Here is a 10,604-nt window from a genome sequence, read left to right as displayed (position 1 = left end):
AGAGTTAGGGTGAGGGTGAGGGTGAGTTTTAGGGTTAGAGTTAGGGTTAGTGTTAGAGTTAGGGTTAGGGAGAGGGTTAGGGTTAGGCTTTGGCTTAAGCTAAGGCTTAGGCCGAGCATGAGGGGAAGTTTAGGGTTCAGGTTAGGGTGAGGTTTAGGGTTAGGGTTAGCGTGAGTATTAGGATGAGGTTTAGGGTTAGGATTAGGTTTAGGGTGAGGGTTAGGGTGAGGGTGCGGGAGAAGGTTAGGGTTAGGACAGGGTTAGGTTTAGGATTTGAGTTAGGGTGAGGGTGAGTGTGAGGGTTAGGGTTATGGTGAGGGTTAGGGTTAGGGTTAAGTTAGGATTAGGCTGAGGGTGACGGTGGGGGTGAGGATTAGGGTTATGTTTATGTTTAGGGTTAGGGTTATTGTTAGTGTTATGGTTAGGGTTAAGTTTGCAGTGAGGGTGAGGCTGCGGGACAGGGTTATGGTTAGGGTTAGGGTTAGGGTGAGGGTGAGGGTGAAGGTTAGGTTGAGGTTTAGGGATAGATTTACATTTAGGACTAGGGTTAGTTTAGGGTGAGTGTGAGGGTTAGGTTGAGGGTTAGGCTGAGGCTTAGGGTTAGGCTGAGGGTCACGGTGGGGGTGAGGATTAGGGTTAGGGTGTTGGTTAGGGTTAGGGGTAGGGTTATTGTTAGGGTTAGGGTTAGGGTGAGGGTTAGGATGAGGGTTAGGGTTAGGGTTAGGATTAGGTTTAGTATGAGGGCTAGGGTGAGGATGAGGGTTAGCGTTAGTGTTTGGGTGAGGTTTACGGTTAGCATTAGGGTTAGGATGAGGGTTAGAGTTATGGTGAGCGTGAGGGTTAGGGTTAGGGTGAGGTTTAGGGTTACATTTAGGTTTAGGGGGAGGGTTAGGTCGAGGGTTAGGGTTAGTGTTAGGGTTAAGGTTAGGGTGAGGGTTAGCTTGGGGTTAGGGTTAGTGTTAGTGTTAGTGTGAGTTTTAGGGTTAGGGTTAGGGTTAGGGTTAGGGTTATGTTTAGTTTTAGGGTTAGGGTTAGGGTGAGGGTGAGTTTGACGCTTAGGGTTAGGTTTAGGGTTAGGCTTAGAGTTAGGGTGAGGGTTAGCATTAGGGTTTGGGTTATGTTGCAGATGAGGCTGAGGATTAGGGTTAGGTTTAGGTTAACATTTAGGATTAGGATTAGGGTTAGGGTTAGTGTTAGGGTTAGGGTTATGGTGAGGGTTAGGTTTAGGTTTAGGGTTAAGATGAGGGTGACTGTGTGGGTGAGGATTAGAATTAGTGTTAGGGTTAGGCTTAGGGTTAGGGTTATTGATAGTGTTATGATTAGGGTAAAGTTTGCTGTGAGGGTGAGGCTGAGGTTGAGGGTTAGGGTTGGGGTTGGGGTTAGAGTTATTGTTAGGGTTAGAGCTAGAATTACGGTGAGGTTGAGAGTGACGGTGAAGGTTAGTGTTAGGGTGAGTTTTAGGGTTAGAGTTAGGGTTAGGGTGAGGGTTAGGGTTAGGGTTAGGTTTAGGGTGAGTTTAGGGTTAGGGTTAGTTTGAGGGTTCGTGTTGGGGTTAGGTTAGTGTTAGGGTGAGGGTAAGTGTTAGGGTCAGGTTTTGGGTTAGGGTGAGGTTTATGGTTAGGTTGAAGGTTAGGATTTGGTTTAGGATTATTGTTAGGGTTAGGTTTAGGGTTAAGGTTACGGTGAGGGTGAGGGTGAGGGATAGGTTTAGGTTTATGCTGAGGTTTAGCGTTTGCGTTAGGGTTAGAGTTAGGTTTTGGGTGAGGGTGACGTTTAGGGTTAGAGTTAGGGTTAGGGTGAGGGATAGGTTAAGGTTATGTTTAGGGTTAGTGTTAGGGTTAGGGTTAGGGTGAGAGTAGTAGGGTTAGGGTTAGGGTTAGGTTTAGGATTAGGGTTAGGGTGAGGGTGAGTGTGTGTGTTAGGGTTAGGTTTAGGGTTAGGCTTAGAGTTAGGCTGTGGGTGAGGTTGTAGGTGAGGGTTAGGGTTAGGGTTATGGTTAGGGAAACGTTTAGGGGGAGGGGTAGGATGAGTGTTAGGTTTCGGATTAAGGTTAGGGTGAGGGCTAGGCTAAGGGTGAGGTTTAGGTTTAGGTTTAGGGTGAGGGTTAGGGTTAGGGTGAGGGTGAGAGTTAGGGTTCGGGTTAAGTTTAGTGTTAGGTTGAGGGTTAGGGTAAGGGTTATGTTGAGGGTGAGGTTTAGGTTTAGGTCGAGGGTTAGGGTTCAGATTAGGGTTAGGCTGATGGTGAGGGTGACATTTAGGGTTAGTGTTAGGGTGAGGATTAGGATGAGGGTTAGGATTAGGATTAGGGTTAGGGTGAGGGCTAGGGTGAGGATGAGGTTTAGGGTTAGGATTAGGGTTAGGGTTAGGGTTATGGTGAGTGCGAGGGTTAGGGTTAGGGTTAGGATTAGGATTAGGATTAGGGTTAGGGTGATGGACAGGGTTAGGCTGAGGGTTAGGGTTAGTGTGAAGGTTAGGATGAGGGTTAGGTTTAGGATTAGGGTAAGCGAGAGGGCTCTCCTGAGGGTTAGGGTAAGGGTTAGGTTTAGGCTTAGGGTTAGGCTCAGCATGAGGTTGAGGGTGAGGGTTAGGGTTAGGGTGATTGTTAGGTTTATGGTTAGGGTGGGGGTTAGGATGAGGTTTATGGTTAGGGTGAGGATGATGGTAAGGGTAAATTTGAGATTTAGGCTGAGGGTGAGTGTTAAGATAAAAGTGAGGGTTAGGGTTAGTTTTAGGGCAAGTGTTAGGGTTAGAGTGAGGGCTAGATTGAGGATTAGGGTTAGGGTTAGGGTTAGTGTGAGGTTTAAGGTGAGGATGAGGGTTAGGGTTAGGGTGAGGTTGGGGGTAGGTCTTAGTTTTAAGGTGAGGGCTAGGGTGACGTTTAGGGTTAGAGTTAGGGTTATTATTAGGGTTAGGTTTAGGATTAGGTTGAGGGTTAGGGTTAGTGTGAGGGTTAGTGTTAGGGTTAGTGTTTGGGGGAGAGTAAGCGTTAGGGTGAGGGTTAGGGTTAAGGTAAGAGTTATGGTTAGGCTGAGGTGAGGGTCAGGTTTAGAGTAATGGTTATTGTTAGGTTTAGGGTTAGGTTTACGGTTACGGTGAGGTTGAGGGTGAGGGTTAGGGTTAGGGTTAGAGTTAGAGTTAGGGTTAGGGTTAGGGTGAAGTTTGGGGTAGAATTAGGGTTAGGTGAGGGTTAGGGTGAGGGTTAGGGTTACGGTGAGGGTTAGGGTGGGGGTGACGGTAAGGGTAAAGATGAGGGTTAGACTGAGGGTGAGCGTTACGATAAAGATGAAGGTGAGCATTAGGTTTAGTGTTAGGGTGAGGATGAGGATTAGATTGAGGATTAGTTTTAGGGTTAGTGTGAGGTTTAGGGTGAGGATGATAGGGTTAGGGAGAGTGCTAGGGTGATTTTGAGGGTTAAGGTTAGTGTTAGGGTGAGGTTTAGGCTTAGAGTGATTATTAGGGTAAGTGTGAGCGGTAGTTTTAGCTTTAGGGTTAGTGTTAGAGTGAGGGTAAATATTAGGGTGAGGGTTAGGGTTAGGGTGAGGGTTATGGTTAGGGTGAGGGTTAGGGTTACGGTTAGGGTTAGACTTAGGGTTAGGGTTAGGGTTAGGGTTAGAGTTATGGTGAGGATGAGGGTGCGGGTTAGGGTTAGGGTTAGGGTTAGGTTAGGGTTAGGGTTATTGTTAGGGTTAGGGTTAGAGTTATGGTGAGGGTGAGGGTGGGGGTGAGGATTAGGTTTAGGGTTAGGGTGGGGTTTAGGGTTAGGGTTAGGGTGAAGATGAGGGTTAGGTTTAGGGTTAGATATAGTGTTAGGGGGAGGGTTAGGGTGACGGTTAGGTTTAGGGTTATTGTTAGGGTTCGGGTGAGGGTGAGGGTTAGGGTTAGGCTTAGGGGTAGGGTTAGAGTGAGGTTTAGGGTTAGCGTTTGGGTTAGGGTTAGAGTTAGTGTGAGGGTGAGGGTGCGGGTGAGTGTGCAGGTTAGGGTTAGGTTTAGGGTTAGGCTTAGGTTTTGGCTTAGGATTAGGCTGAGGGTGAGGGTGGGGATGAGGGTTAGGGATAGGGTGAGGTTTTTGGTTAGGGGTATATGGAGGGTTATTATGAGGGTTAGGGTTAGGATTAGAGTTAGGGTGAGAGCTAGGGTGAGGGTGAGTTTTAGGGTTAGGGTCATGTTTAGGGTTCGGGTTTGGGTTAGCGTTAGCCTTACTGTGAGGGTGAGGGTGCGGGTGAGTGTGAGGGTGAGGGTGAGGCTTAGGATTAGTGTTAGGGTTAGTGTTAGGGTGAGAGTTAGGGTTCAAGTTAAGTTTATTGTTAGGGTGAGGGTTGGCGTTATGCTTAAGTTGAGCATGAGGGTTAGGGTTAAGTTGAGGGTAAGGGTTAGGGTTAGGGTTAGGGTGAGTTTTTGAGTTAGGGTTAGGGTGAGGGTTAGGATGAGGATTAGGGTGATTTTTAGGGTTAGTGTGAGCAGTAGTGTTAGCGATATGGTTAGTGAAAGCGTGAGGGTAAATATTACGGTGAGGGTTAGGGTTACGGTGAGGGTTAGGGTTAGGGTTAGGGTTATTGTTAGGGTTAGGGTTATATGGTTACGGTGAGGGTGAGAGTGTGGGTTAGGTTTAGGGTTAGGATGAGGTTTAGGTTTCGGGTTCGTGTTAGAGTTAGGGTTAGGGTAAGGGTGAGGTTTAGGGTTAGAGTTAGGGTTAGTGTTAGGGTTCGGGATAGGGTGAGGGTTAGGGTTAGGCTTAGGCTTAGGCTGAGCATGAGTGGGAGGGTTAGTGTTCGGGTTAGGCTGAGGTTTAGGGTTAGGTTTAGGGTTAGGGTTTGTGTTAGGGTTAGGGTTACAGTGAGGGTTAGGGTTAGGTTTAGGGTTTGTGATAGGGTTAGGGTTAGGGTTACGGTGAGGGTTAGGGTTGGGTTAGGCTTATGGTTAGGGTGAGGGTTAGGGTTATGTTTTGGGTTAGGGTGAGGGTGAGGCTGAGGATTAGGTTTAGGTTTAGGGTTTGGTTTAGGGATAGGGTTTGTGTTAGGGTTAAGGTTACGGTTAGGGTTACGGTGAGGGTTAGGGATTTTTAAGGGTTAGGGTTAGGGTTAGGGTTCCGGAGAAGGTTAGGGTTAGGGTTAGGGTTTGGGTTAAGTTAGGGTTAGGCTTAGGGTGAGGGTGGGGGTGAGGATTAGGTTTATGGTTAGGGTTAGGGTTAGGGTTAGGGTGAGGGTGAGTTGAGGGTTAGGTTGAGGGTTAGTCTGAGGCTTAGGGTTAGGCTGAGGGTGAGGGTGGGGTTGAGTATTAGGGTTAGAGTGATGGTTACGGTTAGGGTTAGGGTTATTGTTAGGGTTAGGGTTAGAGTTATGGTGAGGGTGAGGATGTGGGTGAGGGTTAGGGTTAGGGTTAGGGTGGTTTTTAGGGTTAGGTTTAGGGTGAGGGTGAGGGTGAGGTTTAGGGTTAGATATAGGTTTAGGGGAGGGTTAGGTTGAGGGTTAGGATTATGGTTATTGTTACGGTTAGGGTGAGCGTGAGGATTAGGGTTAGGCTTAGGGTTAGGGCTAGAGTGAGGTTTAGGGTTTGGGTTCGGGTTAGAGTTACTGTGAGGGTGAGGGTGAGGGTGAGAGTGAGGGTTAGATTGAGGATTAGTTTTAGGGTTAGAGTGAGGTTTATTTTGAGTATGAGGGTTAGGGTTAGGGTGAGGGCTAAGGTGAGGGTGAGGGTTAGGGACAGGGATAGGTTGAGATTTAGGGTTAAGGTGGTGGTTAGGGTTAGTGTGAGGGTTACTGTTAGGATTAGGGTTAGTTTTAGTGTGAGGTTAAGGGCTAGATTTAGCGTTAGGGTGAGGGTGAGGTTTAGGTTTATAGTTAGGTTTGGGGGAGGGTTAGAGTGAGGGTTAGGGTTAGGGTTAGTGTTAGTTTTAGGGTTAGGATTAGGGTTAGGATGAGGTTGAGTGTGAGGGTTAGGGTTAGGCGTAGGCTTAGGGTTAGGCTGAGGGTGAGGGTGAGGGTTAGGGTTAGGGTGAGGTTTAAGTTTAGAATTAGGGTGAGGGATAGAATGAGCTTTAGGCTTAGGATTAGGGTTAGGATGAGGGCAAGGGTGAGTGTGAGGGTTAGGGTTAGCATTATGGCAAGGTTTAGGATTAGGGTTAGGTTTAGGGTTAGGGTGAGTGTTAGGGTTAGGGTTATGGTGAGGTTGAGGTTTTGGGTTAGGGTGAGGGTTAGGGTTAGGGTTAGGGTTAGAGTGAGGGTGAGGGTTAGGATTAGGGTTAGGGTTAGGGTTATTGTTAATTTTATGGTTAAGTTTTCGGTGAGGGTGAGGCTGAGGGTGACCATTAGGGTTAGGGTTAGGGTTAGGGTGAGCTTAGGGTTAGGTTTAGGGTTATGGTGATGGTGAGGGTTAGAGTTAGTGTTAGGGTTAGTGTTATTGTTAGGGTTAGGGTTAGAGTTATGGTGAGGGTGAGGGTGAGGGTGAGGTTTAGGGTTAGTGTGAGCATGAGGTTTAGGGTTAGAGTAAGGGTTAGGGGGAGTGTTAGGGTAAGGGTTAGGGTTAGGTTTAGTGTTAGGGTTAGGGTTATTGTTAGGGTTAAGGTTAGAGTTATTGTGAGGGTGAGGGTGAGGGTGACTTTTAGTGTTAGGGTGATGGTGAGGTTTAGGGTTAGAGTTAATGTTAGGGAGACAGTTAGGTGAATGTTATGGTTAAGTTTAGTGTTAGGGTTAGGGTTAGGGTGAGGGGGTTAATTTGAGGTTTAGGGTTAGGGTTAGGGTTAGGTTTAGGATTATTGTTATGGTGAGTGTGAGTGTGAGGGTTAGGGTTAGGTTTAGGCTTAGGCTTAGGTTTAGGCTGTGGGTGAGAGTGGGGATGAGGATTAGTTTTTGGGTGATGGTTAGTGTTAATGTTAGGTTTAGTGTTATGATTAAGGTTAGGGTTAGGATTAGGCTTAGGGTGAGGGCTAGGGTGAGGTTGAGGGTTAGTGTGAGGGTTTGGCTTAGCCTGTAGGGTTAGGCTGATGGTTAGGTTGAGGGTGAGGGTTAGGGTTAGGGTGATGCTCAGGATTATGGTCAGGGTGAAGGTTAGGATGAGGGTTAGGGTTAGCGTGAGTGTTAGGGTGAGTGTGACGGTAAGAGTAAAGCTGAGGGTTAGGCTGAGAGTGAGGATTAAGGTAAGGTCTAGGGTTAGGGTTAGGGTTAGGGTTAGGGTGAGGGTGCGGTTAAAATTGATGCTTAAGTTTAGGGTTAGTGTGAGTTTTAGAATGAGGATGAGGTTTAGGGTTAGAGTGAGGGCTAGGTTGAGGTGAAGGTTAGGGTTAGGCTTAGGGTGAGGTTTAATGTTAGGGTGATGGTTAGGGTTAGTGTGAGTGTTAGTGTTAGGGTTAGGGTTAGTGTTAGGGTGAGAGTAAGTGTTAGTTTCAGGGTTAGGTATAGGGTGAGGGTTATGGTTAGAATGAGGGTAAGGGTTAGGGTTAGGGTTATTGTTAGGTTAGGGTTAGGGTTACATTTATGGTGAAGGTGAGGGTTAGGGTTAGGTTGTGGTTTATGTTTAGGGTTAGGATTAGAGTTAGGATTAGGGTGAGGGTGAAGTTTAGGGTTAGAGTTAGCTTTAGTGATAGGGTTAGGGTGAGGGTGAGGGTCAGTGTGAGGGTTAGGGTTAGGCTTAAGCTTAGGGTTAGGCTTAGGCTTAGACAGAGCGTGAGTGTGAGGGTTAGGTTTAGGGTTAGGGTGAGGGTTAGGTTTAGGGTTAGGGTGAGAGTTAGGGTTAGGGTTAGTGATAATGTTAGGGCTAGGGTTAGGGTGAGGGTGACAGTAAGGGTAAAGGTGAGGGTTAGGGTTAGGATCAGGTTTAGATTGAAGGTGAGTGTGAGGGTTATGGTTAGGGGTAGGGTTACACTTAGGGTTAGGGGGAGAGTTAGGTTTAGGGTTAGGGTTAGTGTTAGTGTTAGGGGTAGGGTTAGGATGAGGGTTAGGGTGAAGGTGAGGTTTAGGGTTAGGATTAGGATTAGCATTAAGTTGAGGGTGAGTGTTAGGGTTAGTGTTAGGGTTAAGGTGAGTGTGAGGGTTAGGGTTCGAGTTAGGGTGAGGTTTAGGGTTAGTCTTAGTGTTAGGGGTATGGTTAGGTTGAGGGTTAGGATGAGGGTGAGGGTTAGGGTTAGGGTTAGGATTACGATTAGGGGTAGTGTTAGGGTGAGTGCTTCGGTTAGGCTTAGGTTTAGGATTAGGCTTAGCATTAAGCTGAGGGTGATGGTGAGGTTTAGGGTTAGGGTGAAATTCAGGGTGAGGGTGAGGGTTAGGCTTAGGGTTAGGATTAAGATTAGGGTAAGGGTTAGGGTGAGTGTGAGGGTTAGGGTTAGGGTTAGGCTGACAGAATGTATTAGGGTGAGGGTTAGATTTAGAGTGAAGAATATGGTTAGGATGAGGGTTATGGTTAGGGTTATTGTTAGGGTTAGGATTGGGGTTATGGTTACGGTGAGGATCAGGGTTGAGGTTTAGGTTTAGGGTTAGGGTTAGAGTTTGGGTTAGGGTTAGGGTTAGTGTTAGGTTTATGGTTAAGTTGTGATTTAGGGTGAGGTTGAGGGTTAGGGTTAAGGTTAGGATTAGGACTAGGGTTAAGGTGAGGGTGAGTGTGAGGGTTAGGATTAGGGTTTGGGTTAGCATTAGAGTTAGGGTGAGGGTGAGTGTGAGGGTTAGGGTTAGGGATAGGCTGACAGTATGTATTAGGATGAGGGTTAGATTTAGAGTGAAGAATATGGTTAGGATGAGGGTTAGGGTTAGGGTTATTGTTAGGGTTAGGATTGGGGTTATGGTTACGGTGAGGATCATGTTTGAGGTTTAGGTTTAGGGTAAGGGTTAGAGTTTGGGTTAGGGTTAGGGTTAGTGTTAGGTTTATGGTTAAGTTGTGATTTAGGGTGAGGTTGAGGGTTAGGGTTAAGGTTAGGATTAGGACTAGGGTTAAGGTGAGGGTGAGTGTGAGGGTTAGGATTAGGGTTTGGGTTAGCATTAGAGTTAGGGTGAGGGTGAGGATGAGAGTTAGGGTTAGGGTGAGGGTTGGGGTTAGGGTTAGAGTAACGTTTAGGGTGAGGGTTAGGCTTAGGCTTAGGTTTAGGGTGTGGGTTAGGGTGAGGGTGAGAGTTAGGGTGAGGGTTAGGCTGAGGGTTACGGTTAGGGTTAGTGTTAGTGTTAGGGTTAGGGTTAGGCTTAGGCTTAGTATTAGGCGAAGGGTGAGGGTGAAGGTGAGGTTTAGGGTTAGCTGAGGGCGAGTTTTAGGGTTAGATTTAGCATTAGATTGAGGGCTAGTTTGAGGGTTAGGGTTAGGGTTAATGTTCGGTTTAGGGTGATGGTGAGTGTGAGGGTTAGGGTTAGTCTTAGTCTTAGGCTTAGGCTTAAGGCCAAGCATGAGGTTGAGTGTGAGGGTTAGGTATAGTGTTAGGGTGAGGGTTTTAGGGTTAGGCTGAGGGTTATGATGAGGTTTAGGGTTAGGATGAGGGTTAGGGTGAGGGCTAGAGTGAGGGTGAGGCTTATGGTTAGCGTTAGGGTGAGGTTTAGGGTTTGGGTTATTGTTAGTGTTAGGGTTAGAGTTAAGTTCAGAGTTAGGGTGAGGGTGAGGATTAGGTTTAGGGTTAGGGTGAGATTTAGGGTTGCGGTTAGGGTGAGGGTGAGGGTTAGGGTTAGGGTTAGGGTGAGTTTTAGGATGAGGTTTAGGGTTAGGATTAGGGTTAGGGTGAGGGCTAGGGTGAGGTTTAGTGTTAAAGTTAGGGTTACGGGGAGGGTTAGGGGGAGGGTTAGGCTTAGGTTTATTGTTAGGGTTAGGGTGAGGGTTAGGTTGATGTTTAGGGATATGTTTAGGGTTAGGATTAGGGTTAGGGTGAGGCTGATTGTGAGGGTTAGGGCTAGTGTTAGACTTCGGCTTAGGGTAAGGCTTAGGGTGAGTGTGGGGTTGAGGATTAAGATTAGGGTGATATTTAGGGTTAGGGTTAGTGTTATTGTTTGGGTTAGGGTTAGAGTTACTGTGTGGGTGAGGGTGCGGGTGAGGTTTAGGTGTACGGTGAGGTTTAGGGTTATGGTTACGGTTAGTGTTAAGGTGAGGGGGAGGGTGAGGTTTAGGGTTAGAGTTGGGATTAGGGGGAGGATTAGGGTGAGGTTTACTGTTAGGGTTAGTGTTATGGTTTGGGTGAGGCTTAGGATTAGGGTTAGGGTTATTATTAGGGTAAGGTTTATGTTTATGGTTATGGTTAGGTTGAGGGTTAGAGTTAGGGTTAGGGTGAGGTTTAGGGTTTGGGTTAGGTTTAGAGTTAGGGTGAGGGTGAGGGTGAGGTTTAGGTTTAGAGTCAGGGTTAGGATCAGCATTAGCTTGAGGGTTAGGTTTAGAGTTAGGATTACGGTTAGGGAGAATGTGAGTGTATGAGATAGGGTTAGGTTTAGGTTTGGGCTTAGGGTTAGGCTGAGGAAAAGTGTGTGTGTGTTAGGGTTAGGGTTAGGTTTAGGTTTAGGCTTAGTCTGAGGGAGAGGGTGAGGGTTAGGGTTACAGTTAGGGTTAGGGTTAGGGTTAGTGTGAGAGTTATGGTTCGGGTTAAGTTTAGGGTTAGGGTGAAGGTTTGGGTAAGGCTTACTGTGAGGGTGAGGGTTAGCGTTAGGTTGAGC

The sequence above is a fragment of the Dipodomys merriami genome, unplaced genomic scaffold (genome assembly GCF_024711535.1).
Source record: "Dipodomys merriami isolate MVZ:Mamm:240054 unplaced genomic scaffold, mDipMer1.0.p SCAF_80, whole genome shotgun sequence".
Taxonomy (NCBI): Eukaryota; Metazoa; Chordata; class Mammalia; order Rodentia; family Heteromyidae; genus Dipodomys; species Dipodomys merriami.
The sequence above is the reverse complement of the archived record's forward strand: the minus strand, read 5'-3'. Positions refer to the sequence as shown.